General features: G+C 40.0%; 1 pseudogene; it reads left to right on the top strand.

Annotated features, from left to right (window-relative positions):
- Window positions 1-276: 276 nt before the first annotated feature.
- On the top strand, window positions 277-13261 carry LOC124029688 (annotated as a pseudogene).
- The last annotated feature ends 487 nt before the right edge of the window (window positions 13262-13748 follow it).

Genomic DNA, 13748 nt, shown 5'->3' with positions numbered 1-13748 from the left:
CCCACTGCCTTTAACACATTTATTTTCATTGTTAGATCAGCCACTTTAAATTCTGGTCAATATAATGAATAGTCTGTGCTACAACCCATAGGAATCCCCACCCACTTGACTACTTTAAAATGGCAGAAGAATGGTGGAAGCCTTCAATGGTGCTGCCCATACTAAAACAGCCTTTTGGCCACTAAAGGTCTCTGTCAATCTCTATGGTAATACCTCATAACAGACGCTCCTCATTGGTTGTTTTAAAGTTATTCGACGTCGGGGGTTTCCGTTTCCTGTACGGTTGCTAAGTAACACTTCCTGTGCGTTGAACGTGTAGAAAAGTAAATAACGCCTAAACATGGTGCACTAATTGGGATTATTGGTAAATCGGAAATCGTTTTTCGCGTGAAAATAGTCTTACCTTTGAGAACTGTAGATTTAGCGGCAAAAAATCATGACACTGACAACGATTAAAGACGGCGAATACACCGCCACTGTCTACAAAATGGTGAGAAGTTGGTCGCTTGCATAGCTAACGTTTACATACCATAGATACCAACGCTTGCCATGATAGCAAGCTAGCTGATAATGAAACGGGTTATTTTAACTTGTGGTATTTTATCAAGTTATCATGTTGATTATTTAGCGAATTCAAGCTAGCTAACGTCACAATACGAATGTCACAAATTGGGGCTATAGCAGGCTAGCTAACTTTGATTAAGCTAGCCTGACAGACCCTTCAATTTCAAGGCTCATGCTATAGCCTAGTGTGTGACAACATAGCTAGCTAGATAGCTAATGTATTATTTTATAACTAGCTGCTAACTCTGTTCTCCTATAGATCAAAGATGGGCGGTATGGAGAGGCTGTCCACATCCTCAGCAATGAACTGCAGAAACAGATGAAGGTAGTGTGTGTGTGTGTGTGTGTGTGTGTGTGTGTGTGTGTGTGTGTGTGTGTGTGTGTGTGTGTGTGTGTGTGTGTGTGTGTGTGTGTGTGTGTGTGTGTGTGTGTGTGTGTGTGCTCCCAGATCTGTTGTCTCCTCCTATAGCCTGGTCTCAGATCTGTTTTCTCCTTCTATAGCCTGATCTGTTGTCTCCTTCTATAGCCTGGTCACAGATCTGTTTTCTCCTTCTATAGCCTGGTCTCAGATCTGTTTTCTCCTTCTATAGCCTGGTCCCAGGTCTGTTGTCTCCTATAGCCTGGTCCCAGATCTGTTTTCTCCTTCTATAGCCTGGTCCCAGGTCTGTTGTCTCCTTCTATAGCCTGGTCCCAGATCTGTTTTCTCCTTCTATAGCCTGGTCTCAGATCTGTTTTCTCCTTCTATAGCCTGGTCCCAGGTCTGTTGTCTCCTATAGCCTGGTCCCAGATCTGTTTTCTCCTTCTATAGCCTGGTCCCAGGTCTGTTGTCTCCTTCTATAGCCTGGTCTCAGATCTGTTTTCTCCTTCTATAGCCTGGTCCCAGGTCTGTTGCCTCCTTCTATAACCTGGTCCCAGATCTGTTTTCTCCTTCTATAGCCTGGTCTCAGATCTGTTTTCTCCTTCTATAGCCTGGTCTCAGATCTGTTGTCTCCTTCTATAGCCTGGTCCCAGGTCTGTTGTCTCCTTCTATAGCCTGGTCTCAGATCTGTTTTCTCCTTCTATAGCCTGGTCTCAGATCTGTTGTCTCCTTCTATAGCCTGGTCCCAGGTCTGTTGTCTCCTTCTATAACCTGGTCCCAGGTCTGTTGTCTCCTTCTATAGCCTGGTCTCAGATCTGTTTTCTCCTTCTATAGCCTGGTCCCAGGTCTGTTGTCTCCTATAGCCTGCTCCCAGATCTGTTGTCTCCTCCTATAGCCTGGTCTCAGATCTGTTTTCTCCTTCTATAGCCTGATCTGTTGTCTCCTTCTATAGCCTGGTCACAGATCTGTTTTCTCCTTCTATAGCCTGGTCTCAGATCTGTTTTCTCCTTCTATAGCCTGGTCCCAGGTCTGTTGTCTCCTATAGCCTGGTCCCAGATCTGTTTTCTCCTTCTATAGCCTGGTCCCAGGTCTGTTGTCTCCTTCTATAGCCTGGTCCCAGATCTGTTTTCTCCTTCTATAGCCTGGTCTCAGATCTGTTTTCTCCTTCTATAGCCTGGTCCCAGGTCTGTTGTCTCCTATAGCCTGGTCCCAGATCTGTTTTCTCCTTCTATAGCCTGGTCCCAGGTCTGTTGTCTCCTTCTATAGCCTGGTCTCAGATCTGTTTTCTCCTTCTATAGCCTGGTCCCAGGTCTGTTGCCTCCTTCTATAACCTGGTCCCAGATCTGTTTTCTCCTTCTATAGCCTGGTCTCAGATCTGTTTTCTCCTTCTATAGCCTGGTCTCAGATCTGTTGTCTCCTTCTATAGCCTGGTCCCAGGTCTGTTGTCTCCTTCTATAGCCTGGTCTCAGATCTGTTTTCTCCTTCTATAGCCTGGTCTCAGATCTGTTGTCTCCTTCTATAGCCTGGTCCCAGGTCTGTTGTCTCCTTCTATAACCTGGTCCCAGGTCTGTTGTCTCCTTCTATAGCCTGGTCTCAGATCTGTTTTCTCCTTCTATAGCCTGGTCTCAGATCTGTTGTCTCCTTCTATAGCCTGGTCCCAGGTCTGTTGTCTCCTTCTATAACCTGGTCCCAGGTCTGTTGTCTCCTTCTATAGCCTGGTCCCAGATTTGTTTTCTCCTTCTATAGCCTGGTCTCAGATCTGTTTTCTCCTTCTATAGCCTGGTCTCAGATCTGTTTTCTCCTTCTATAGTCTGGTCCCAGGTCTGTTGTCTCCTATAGCCTGGTCCCAGATCTGTTTTCTCCTTCTATAGCCTGGTCCCAGGTCTGTTGTCTCCTTCTATAGCCTGGTCTCAGATCTGTTGTCTCCTTCTATAGCCTGGTCTCAGATCTGTTGTCTCCTTCTATAACCTGGTCCCAGGTCTGTTGTCTCCTATAGCCTGGTCTCAGATCTGTTGTCTCCTTCTATAGCCTGGTCTCAGATCTGTTGTCTCCTTCTATAGCCTGGTCTCAGATCTGTTGTCTCCTTCTATAGCCTGGTCTCAGATCTGTTGTCTCCTTCTATAGCCTGGTCCCAGATCTATCGTCTCCTTCTATAGCCTGCTCCCAGTTTGTGCTATTGCCAACTCCATTGCTGTCACCGGCAAGCCAATGTTTAGCTTGCTAATGAGTAACTTGTCATGATAGCTTGTGATGATAGCACAAACAGACTGTCCCTCAGACTATTTCATTGGACAATACATCTAGGGCTCGATTCAATCCGTATCTGCAAAGTTAATCGCTATAGCGTTCTTTAAATTTTAAAGGTAATTTTCAATTACCTATAGACAATATATGCAGCGTTTACCGTGACTGCAATCTCATGGAATGCGGGAACATTACCTTTAAATGTCAATCGCCATATAGTGCTGAACTTGGGCGATATGGATTGAATGGAGTCCGTAATCTTCTTATTCTCCTCCTCCTCTACCTTCTCCTCCTCCTCCCAGTCACGGGCAGCCCTGTCTCTGCTAGGCTACTGCTACTACCACATGCAGGACTTCACCAACGCAGCAGAGTGCTATGAGCAGCTGACCCAGCTACACCCCGAGGTGGAGGAGTACAGGCTGTATTACGCCCAGTCTCTGTACGGGGCCTGTGCCTACCCGAGGCCATGAAGGCTACCTTTCTATTGGACAACCCTACCAGCCACACCAAGGTACACTTCCTACATCAAGTTATAATACCAAGGTAGAGGTAGAATCAGTGCTTCATTTGAGCCGGATCCTGCCACAACAGGACCCAGAACCTCTCAGTTTTGGACTGTTTTGATCCGGAACCTCTCCTGCCCCACCAGGTAGAGTTATAATGTTTACTACCAGGTAGAGTTATAATGTTTACTACCAGGTAGAGTTATAATGTTTACTAAAAGATAGAGTCATAATGTTTACTACCAGGTAGAGTTATAATGTTTACTACCAGGTAGAGTTATAATGTTTACTACCAGGTAGAGTTATAATGTTTACTACCAGGTTTACTAGAGTTATAATGTTTACTAGTCATAATGTTTACTACCAGGTAGAGTTATAATGTTTACTACCAGGTAGAGTTATAATGTTTACTACCAGATAGAGTCATAATGTTTACTTCCAGGTAGAGTTATAATGTTTACTACCAGGTAGAGTCATAATGTTTACTACCAGGTAGAGTCATAATGTTTACTACCAGGTAGAGTTATAATGTTTACTACCAGGTAGAGTTATAATGTTTACTACCAGGTAGAGTTATAATGTTTACTACCAGATAGAGTTATAATGTTTACTACCAGGCAGAGTTATAATGTTTACTACCAGGTAGAGTTATAATGTTTACTACCAGGTAGAGTTATAATGTTTACTACCAGGTAGAGTTATAATGTTTACTACCAGGTAGAGTTATAATGTTTACTACCAGGTAGAGTCATAATGTTTACTACCAGCCCCACCAGGTAGAGTTATAATGTTTACTACCAGGTAGAGTTATAATGTTTACTACCAGGTAGAGTTATAATGTTTACTACCAGGTAGAGTTATAATGTTTACATCCAGGTAGAGTTATAATGTTTACTACCAGGCAGAGTTATAATGTTTACTACCAGGTAGAGTTATAATGTTTACTACCAGGTAGAGTTATAATGTTTACTACCAGGTAGAGTTATAATGTTTACTACCAGGTAGAGTTATAATGTTTACTACCAGGTAGAGTCATAATGTTTACTACCAGCCCCACCAGGTAGAGTTATAATGTTTACTACCAGGTAGAGTTATAATGTTTACTACCAGGTAGAGTTATAATGTTTACTACCAGGTAGAGTTATAATGTTTACTACCAGGTAGAGTTATAATGTTTACTACCAGGTAGAGTTATAATGTTTACTACCAGGTAGAGTTATAATGTTTACTACCAGGTAGAGTTATAATGTTTACTACCAGGTAGAGTTATAATGTTTACTACCAGGTAGAGTTATAATGTTTACTACCAGGTAGAGTTATAATGTTTACTACCAGGTAGAGTCATAATGTTTACTACCAGCCCCACCAGGTAGAGTTATAATGTTTACTACCAGGTAGAGTTATAATGTTTACTACCAGGTAGAGTTATAATGTTTACTACCAGGTAGAGTCATAATGTTTACTACCAGCCCCACCAGGTAGAGTTATAATGTTTACTACCAGGTAGAGTTATAATGTTTACTACCAGGTAGAGTTATAATGTTTACTACCAGGTAGAGTTATAATGTTTACTACCAGGTAGAGTTATAATGTTTACTACCAGGTAGAGTCATAATGTTTACTACCAGCCCCACCAGGTAGAGTTATAATGTTTACTACCAGGTAGAGTTATAATGTTTACTACCAGGTAGAGTTATAATGTTTACTACCAGGTAGAGTTATAATGTTTACTACCAGGTAGAGTTATAATGTTTACTACCAGGTAGAGTTATAATGTTTACTACCAGGCAGAGTTATAATGTTTACTACCAGGTAGAGTTATAATGTTTACTACCAGGTAGAGTTATAATGTTTACTACCAGGTAGAGTTATCTTACCACCCTGAGATATAATTCTGTTCTTCAACCATATTCTCTCTTCTGACCCATGTTCTGTCCATCTCTCCCACAGATGATCAAACTGCAGGCATCCATCAAATACGGAGAAGAGGAGTACTCTGGAGCGAAGGTTAGTAGAGACTAGTATTGGACATATACTGGACTTGGCCATAACTAGAACCATAATTAGCACCAGAACTAGAACCATGACTAGAACCATGAATAGATCTAGAACCATGACTAGAACCAGAACTAGAACCTGAACTAGAACTAGAACCATGACTAGAACATCAATTGAACCATGACTAGAACCAGAACTAGAACCATGACTTGAACCTGAACTAGAACAATGACTAGAACTAGAACCATGACTAGAACATCAATTGAACCATGACTAGAACCATGACTAAAACCATGACTAGAACCTGAACTAGACCTATGACTAGACCTATGACTAGACCTATGACTAGAGCCATTGACTAGAACCATTGACTAGAACCAGAACTAGAACCAGAACTAAACCAGAACTAGAACCATAACTTAACTAGAAATTGAACAGAACTTAACTAGAACCATACCTTAACCAGAACTAGAACATAACTAAACCAGAACTGGAACTAGAACCAGAACTAAAGACCAGAATCATGTACCTGGTAGTTACTGTATGTCATGAGGTCAGGAGAACCTAATATAACCTGGTAGTTAGTTACTGTATGTCATGAGGTCAGGAGAACCTAATATAACCTGGTAGTTACTGTATGTCAGGAGAACCTAATATAACCTGGTAGTTACTGTATGTCATGAGATCAGGAGAACCTAATATAACCTGGTAGTTACTGTATGTCATGAGATCAGGAGAACCTAATATAACCTGGTAGTTACTGTATGTCATGAGGTCAGGAGAACCTAATATAACCTGGTAGTTACTGTATGTCAGGAGAACCTAATATAACCTGGTAGTTACTGTATGTCATGAGATCAGGAGAACCTAATATAACCTGGTAGTTACTGTATGTCATGAGGTCAGGAGAACCTAATATAACCTGGTAGTTACTGTATGTCATGAGGTCAGGAGAACCTAATATAACCTGGTAGTTAGTTACTGTATGTCATGAGGTCAGGAGAACCTAATATAACCTGGTAGTTACTGTATGTCAGGAGAACCTAATATAACCTGGTAGTTACTGTATGTCATGAGATCAGGAGAACCTAATATAACCTGGTAGTTACTGTATGTCATGAGGTCAGGAGAACCTAATATAACCTGGTAGTTACTGTATGTCAGGAGAACCTAATATAACCTGGTAGTTACTGTATGTCATGAGATCAGGAGAACCTAATATAACCTGGTAGTTACTGTATGTCATGAGGTCAGGAGAACCTAATATAACCTGGTAGTTACTGTATGTCATGAGGTCAGGAGAACCTAATATAACCTGGTAGTTACTGTATGTCATGAGGTCAGGAGAACCTAATATAACCTGGTAGTTACTGTATGTCATGAGATCAGGAGAACCTAATATAACCTGGTAGTTACTGTATGTCATGAGGTCAGGAGAACCTAATATAACCTGGTAGTTACTGTATGTCATGAGATCAGGAGAACCTAATATAACCTGGTTACTTGAGGTCAGGAGAACCTAATGTCATGAGGTCAGGAGAACCTAATATAACCTGGTAGTTACTGTATGTCATGAGGTCAGGAGAACCTAATATAACCTGGTAGTTACTCTATGTCATGAGGTCAGGAGAACCTAATATAACCTGGTAGTTACTGTATGTCAGGAGAACCTAATATAACCTGGTAGTTACTGTATGTCAGGAGAACCTAATATAACCTGGTAGTTACTGTATGTCATGAGGTCAGGAGAACCTAATATAACCTGGTAGTTACTGTATGTCATGAGGTCAGGAGAACCTAATATAACCTGGTAGTTACTGTATGTCATGAGGTCAGGAGAACCTAATATAACCTCTTATAACTGCTTAGTTAGTGTTTTTGATCCATTTAGAAACCCTTGTGACCCCTTATAACAAATGTCCTCAACTAATATGCCCTTATGACTCCCTATAACCCTTTATGACCTCTTATAAGCCCTTTATGAACCCTCTCCCTGTCAGACACTGGTAGAGCAGCTTCCCCAGGACGACCCAGACTATGAACGTGGACATGGGCTGTCTACTCTACAAGGAGGGGGAGTTACGAGGAGGCTTGCAAGAAGTTCATGTCTGCCATGCAGGTGCTGGGCTACCAACCAGGTAACTGCATGCACACAGAGGAAAACGTCTAACCTTTTGCCTGTCCTAAAAGTCTCTTGCATTTGCTGAATCTCTCTCTTCTTCCCCCTAATTCTCTCCTCCTCTCCCTCCCTCTCTCTCTCCTCTCCCCTAATTCTCTCCTCCTTTCCCTCCCTCTCTCTCCTCTCACCCCTAATTCTCTCCTCCTCTTCCTCCCTCTCTCTCCGCTCCCCTAAAGTCTCTTGCATTCTATCCTCCTCTCCCTCCGTCCCTCTCTCTCCTCCTCCCCCTAATTCTCTCCTCCTCTCCCTCCCTCTCTCCTCTCCCCTCTAATTCTCACCTCCTCTCTCTCCCTCTCTCTCCTCTCCCCCTAATTCTCTCCTCCTCTCCCTCCCTCTCTCCTCTCCCCCTAATTCTCTCCTCCTCTCCCTCCCTCCCTCTCTCTCCTCTCCCCCTAATTCTCTCCTCCTCTCCCTCCCTCTCTCTTCTCTCCCCTAATTCTCTCCTCCTCTCCCTCCCTCTCTCCTCTCCCCTCTAATTCTCACCTCCTCTCTCCCTCTCTCTCCTCTCCCCCTAATTCTCTCCTCCTCTCCCTCCCTCTCTCTCCTCTCCCCCCTCCCTATCTCCCTCAAACCCTAATTCCCTCCTCCTCTCCCTGCCTCTCTCTCCTCCCTCCTGTCTCAGAACTGTCCTACAACATAGGTCTGTGCTACTACAGTATGAAACAGTATGGTCAGGCCCTCAACTTCATGGGAGAGATCATCGAGAGAGGGATCAGAGAACATCCAGGTCGGCTTTAAAATGACAGCACACCTGTTTGGTTAGATACCTGATCACTCTGTTGGGGTTTTCCCTTAGTGACCCTCCTTCTCATCCATGTTTTCCCCTGACCATCCTGTGTCTCTCTGTGCTGTGCGTGTTCTCGTCGTCCAGAGCTGAGCGTTGGCATGACGACAGAGGGCATTGACGTGAGGAGTGTTGGGAACACCCTGATCCTACATGAGACCGCCCTCATAGAAGGATTCAACCTCAAGGCTGCTATAGAATACCAGCTCAAAAACTGTGAGTACATTCAGCAGCCTTGTGGTTAGAGTATCCGCCCTGAGATTGGAGGGTTGGGAGTTCAATCCCCGGCCGAGTCGTAACAAAAACTGTAAAAATGGGACCTGGTTGACTTTCTGCTTGACTCTCAGCATTAAGAGGGTGTACTGTCCAGGGGGTGTACTGTGATAGACTATCATTCTGTCCAGGGTGTGTACTGTGATAGACTAGCATTCTGTCCAGGGGGTGTACTGTGATAGACTAGCATTCTGTCCAGGGTGTGTACTGTGATAGACTAGCATTCTGTCCAGGGGGTGTACTGTGATAGACTAGCATTCTGTCCAGGGGGTGTACTGTGATAGACTAGCATTCTGTCCAGGGGGTGTACTGTGATAGACTAGCATTCTGTCCAGGGGGTGTACTGTGATAGACTAGCATTCTGTCCAGGGGGTGTACTGTGATAGACTAGCATTCTGTCCAGGGGGTGTACTGTGATAGACTAGCATTCTGTCCAGGGGGTGTACTGTGATAGACTAGCATTCTGTCCAGGGGGTGTACTGTGACCAGGCTGTCAGAAATTACCAGCTGAAAAACTGTCCGTTCTCATAGTATACCAGGCTGGTACTCTCTGTTTATAATCTATGCGTAGTCACTTTAACTCTACCTACATGTACATATCACCTCAATTACCTCGACTAACCGGTGCCCCCGCACATTATATAGCCTCGCTATTGTTATTTTACTGCTGCTCTTTAATTTCTTGTTACTTTTATTTCAATTTTTTAAAACTTATCTATTTTTTACTTTTTTTACTGTCTGTCTGTCTGTCTGTCTGTCTGTCTGTCTGTCTGTCTGTCTGTCTGTCTGTCTGTCTGTCTGTCTGTCTGTCTGTCTGTCTGTCTGTTTGCAGGCGATGCAGCTCAGGAGGCCTTGACTGACATGCCTCCCAGATCAGAGGAGGTACTGTGTGTGTGTGTGTGTGTGTGTGTGTGTGTGTGTGTGTGTGTGTGTGTGTGTGTGTGTGTGTGTGTGTGTGTGTGTGTGTGTGTGTGTGTGTGTGTGTGTGTGTGTGTGTGTGTGTGTGTGTGTGTGTGTGTGTGTGTCAGCCCTTACCACTCATGTAGGTTGGAGACAGTGAATGCTGTAAGGTACATCTCTATCTGTGGCTCAGTGGGTGCTGCCCTCTAGTGACCATCTATTATTTTTATTTTTTATTTTACCTTTATTTAACCAGGCAAGTCAGTTAAGAACATATTCTGGGAACAGTGGGTTAACTGCCTGTTCAGGGGCAGAACGACAGATTTGTACCTTGTCAGCTCGGGGGTTTGGGGATCAGGGGACCAGGAGCACTCTGTCAGACAGAAAGCTGTTGTGTGTGTGTGTGTGTGTGTGTGTGTGTGTGTGTGTGTGTGTGTGTGTGTGTGTGTGTGTGTGTGTGTGTGTGTGTGTGTGTGTGTGTGTGTGTGTGTGTGTGTGTGTGTGTGTGTGTGTGTGTGTAGACATTCTCCTTCTAACCAATGGACAATGAAATATCCATTTAAATTGGTTTTATTTGATCCTGTATTTAACTAGGCAAGTTAGTTAAAGAACAAATAGTTATTTCCACATGTCTGTTGTCTTGTAGGAGCTGGATCCAGTGACACTCCACAACCAGGCCCTGATGAACATGAATAAGAAGCCATCGGAGGGTTTTGAGAAACTGGCCTTCCTCCTGCAGCAGATCCCCTTCCCCCCGGTCACCTTCGGAAACCTGCTGCTACTATACTGCAAATATGAGGTAGGGTATTCTACTATATTATACTCTACTGTACTCTACTCTATTATACTATTATACAGTACTATATTATACTATACTGCAAATATGAGGTAGGGTATTCTACTATATTATACTCTACTGTACTCTACTCTATTATACTATTATACAGTACTATATTATACTATACTGCAAATATGAGGTAGGGTATTCTACTATATTATACTCTACTGTACTCTACTTTATTATACTATTATACAGTACTATATTATACTATACTGCAAATATGAGGTAGGGTATTCTACTATATTATACTATACTCTACTGTACCCTATTATACTATTATACAGTACTATATTATACTATACTGCAAATATGAGGTAGGGTATTCTACTATATTATACTATATTCTACTCTACTCTATTATACTATTATACAGTACTATATTATACTATACTGCAAATATGAGGTAGGGTATTCTACTATATTATACTCTACTGTACTCTACTCTATTATACTATTATACAGTACTATATTATACTATACTCTACTGTACTCTACTCTATTATACTATTATACAGTACTATATTATACTATACTGCAAATATGAGGTAGGGTATTCTACTATATTATACTATACTCTACTGTACTCTATTATACTATTATACAGTACTATATTATACTATACTCTACTCTATTATACTATTATACAGTACTATATTATACTATACTCTACTCTATTATACTATTATACAGTACTATATTATACTATACTCTGCAAATTATACTATTATACAGTACTATATTATACTATACTCTACTGTACTCTATTATACTATTATACAGTACTATATTATACTATACTGCAAATATGAGGTAGGGTATTCTACTATATTATACTATACTCTACTGTACTCTACTCTATTATACTATTATATAGTACTATATTATACTATACTGCAAATATGAGGTAGGGTATTCTACTATATTATACTATACTCTACTGTACTCTATTATACTATTATACAGTACTATATTATACTATACTGCAAATATGAGGTAGGTTATTCTACAGTACTATAGTATATTATACTATTATACAGTACTCTACTATATTATACTATACTCTACTGCACTCTACTCTATTATACTATACTCTACTGTACTCTACTCTATTATACTATACTCTACTGCACTCTACTCTATTATACTATACTCTACTGCACTCTACTCTATTATACTATTATACAGTACTCTACTATATTATACTATACTCTACTGTACTCTACTCTATTATACAGTACTCTACTATATTATACTATACTGTACTCTACTCTATTATACTATTATACTGTACTCTACTATATTATACTATACTCTACTATACTCTACTCTATTATACTGTACTCTACTATATTATACTATACTGTACTCTTCTCTATTATACTATTATACTCTACTCTACTATATTATACTATACTCTACTGCACTCTACTCTATTATACTATACTCTACTGTACTCTACTCTATTATACTATTATACTGTACTCTACTCTATTGTACTATTATACTGTACTCTACTATATTATACTATACTCTACTGTACTCTACTATATTATACTACACTCTACTGTACTCTACTATACTATACTCTACCATATTATACTATACTCTACTGTACTCTACTATATTATACTATACTCTACTGTGCTCTACTATATTATACTATACTCTACTGTACTCTACTATATTATACTAGTATACTACCTCTACTCTATTATACTATTATACTGTACTCTACTATATTATACTAGTATACTGTACTCTACTCTATTATACTATTATACTGTATTCTGCTATATTATACTATTATACTATTATACTGTACTTTACTTAATTATACTATACTCTACTGTACTCTACTATATTATACTATTATACTGTAATCTGCTTTGTATACTATACTCTACTGTACACTACTATATTATACTATTATACTGTACTCTACTATATTATACTAGTATACTATCTCTACTCTATTATACTATTATACTGTACTCTACTATATTATACTATACTCTACTGTACTCTACTATATTATACTATTATACTGTACTCTACTATATTATACTATACTCTACTGCACTCTACTATATTATACTATTATACTGTAGTCTAATATATTATACTATTATACTGTACTCTACTATATTATATTATACTGTAGTCTAATATATTATACTATTATACTGTACTCTACTATATTATACTAGTATACTATCTCTACTCTATTATACTATACTGTACTCTACTATATTATGCTATTATACTGTAGTCTAATATATTATACTATTATACTGTACTCTACTATATTATACTGTAGTCTAATATATTATACTGTTATACTGTACTCTACTATATTATACTATACTCTACTGCACTCTACTATATTATACTATTATACTGTACTGTACTCTATTATACTATTATACTGTACTCTACTATATTATACTGTAGTCTAATATATTATACTGTTATACTGTACTCTACTGTTATACTGTACTCTAATGTACTCTACTGTATTCTACTACTGTATATCTACTATACTCTGTCTCTGTCTCAGTATTTTGATCTGGCTGCTGATGTGATGGCAGAGAATGCACACCTCACCTACTGTTATACTGTACTCTACTGTTATACTGTACTCTACTGTATATCTACTGTACTCTACTGTATATCTACTGTACTCTACTACTGTATATCTACTATACTCTGTCTCTGTCTCAGTATTTTGATCTGGCTGCTGATGTGATGGCAGAGAATGCACACCTCACCTACTGTTATACTGTACTCTACTGTTATACTGTAATCTACTGTATATCTACTGTACTCTACTGTATATCTACTGTACTCTACTACTGTATATCTACTATACTCTGTCTCTGTCTCAGTATTTTGATCTGGCTGCTGATGTGATGGCAGAGAATGCACACCTCACCTACTGTTATACTGTACTCTACTGTTATACTGTAATCTACTGTACTCTACTGTATATCTACAATACTCTCTGTCTCTGTCTCAGTATTTTGATCTGGCTGCTGATGTGATGGCAGAGAATGCACACCTCACCTACTGTTATACTGTACTCTACTGTTATACTGTACTCTACT

Source organism: Oncorhynchus gorbuscha, unplaced genomic scaffold (genome assembly GCF_021184085.1).
Source record: "Oncorhynchus gorbuscha isolate QuinsamMale2020 ecotype Even-year unplaced genomic scaffold, OgorEven_v1.0 Un_scaffold_7277, whole genome shotgun sequence".
In the NCBI taxonomy this organism is placed as follows: Eukaryota; Metazoa; Chordata; class Actinopteri; order Salmoniformes; family Salmonidae; genus Oncorhynchus; species Oncorhynchus gorbuscha.
Note: the sequence above shows the minus strand (reverse complement) of the source record. Positions and strands in the feature narration are given on the sequence as shown.